We start from the raw sequence: 1,038 nt of genomic DNA, 5'->3' as shown, positions 1-1,038 counted from the left end.
TCAAAAGTCATTTGAATTTACCCAAATGACTTATATCCACACAAAAACCTGCACATGGGTGTCTATAGCAGCTTTATTCATAATTGCCAAAACTTATAAGCAACCAAGATGTTCTTCAATAGGTGAATGGATAAACAAACTGTGGGACATCCATACAATGCGATATTATTCAGTGATAAAAAGAAAAGAGCTGTCAAGCCATGAGAAAACATGGAGGAGGCTTAAATGTATATTGCTAAGTGAAAGAAATTAGTCTGAAAGGGCTACATACTGTATGATTCTTATGATATGACATCCTGGAAAAGACGAAACTATGTGGACAGTGAAAAGATTAGTGGTTGTCAGGTTCGGGGAAGTGAGGGATGAATAGACAGAGAGCAGAGGATTTCTAGGGCAGTGAAACTAGGCTGTAAGACTGTAATGGTGGACCCATGTCATTACACATTCGTCTAAACCTATTGAATGCACAACACCGTGAGTGAGCCTAATGTAAACTATGGACTCTGGGTGACGATGTGTCCACGTTGGTTCATCAATTGTAACAAATGTGCCACACTAATATGAGACGTTAATAATAGGAGAAACTGGGTGTGTAGGGGGGGGGGGAGTATGAAAACTGTATACTTTCCACTCTCTTTTTCTGTAAATATAAAATTGTTCTAAAAAGTAGTCTATTAATTTTTTAAAATGTAGCCATAAAATAACTAGGAAAAAAAAAGTCATTTGCACATAGTTCTTTATTTTGAGTTCAAGTTCTCATGTTCAGAATAATGGGAAAGGACTCAAAAATAAAGGATTGGCCCTCTACTAAATAATGTAAAGACTCTCTCTTGGAGTATCCATGTTACTCCCGGACACTCCAGTCTGTTCTAGTTGAGTAACATCTCAAATTTCATGGTTCTTTAGCCTACATAGTTACATAGTGTAGAGTCTGTACAAAATAAATTTGCAGAAGCAGATATTCAGTGACGTGAGGACATAATCCTAGAGCTGCATTTCATTGTCTGCACCCTCTTATCCCTAAGTCCTACCCTTAAT

Source organism: Galeopterus variegatus, unplaced genomic scaffold (assembly GCF_000696425.1).
Source record: "Galeopterus variegatus unplaced genomic scaffold, G_variegatus-3.0.2 Scaffold2719, whole genome shotgun sequence".
Classification (NCBI taxonomy): Eukaryota; Metazoa; Chordata; class Mammalia; order Dermoptera; family Cynocephalidae; genus Galeopterus; species Galeopterus variegatus.
The sequence above is the reverse complement of the archived record's forward strand: the minus strand, read 5'-3'. Positions refer to the sequence as shown.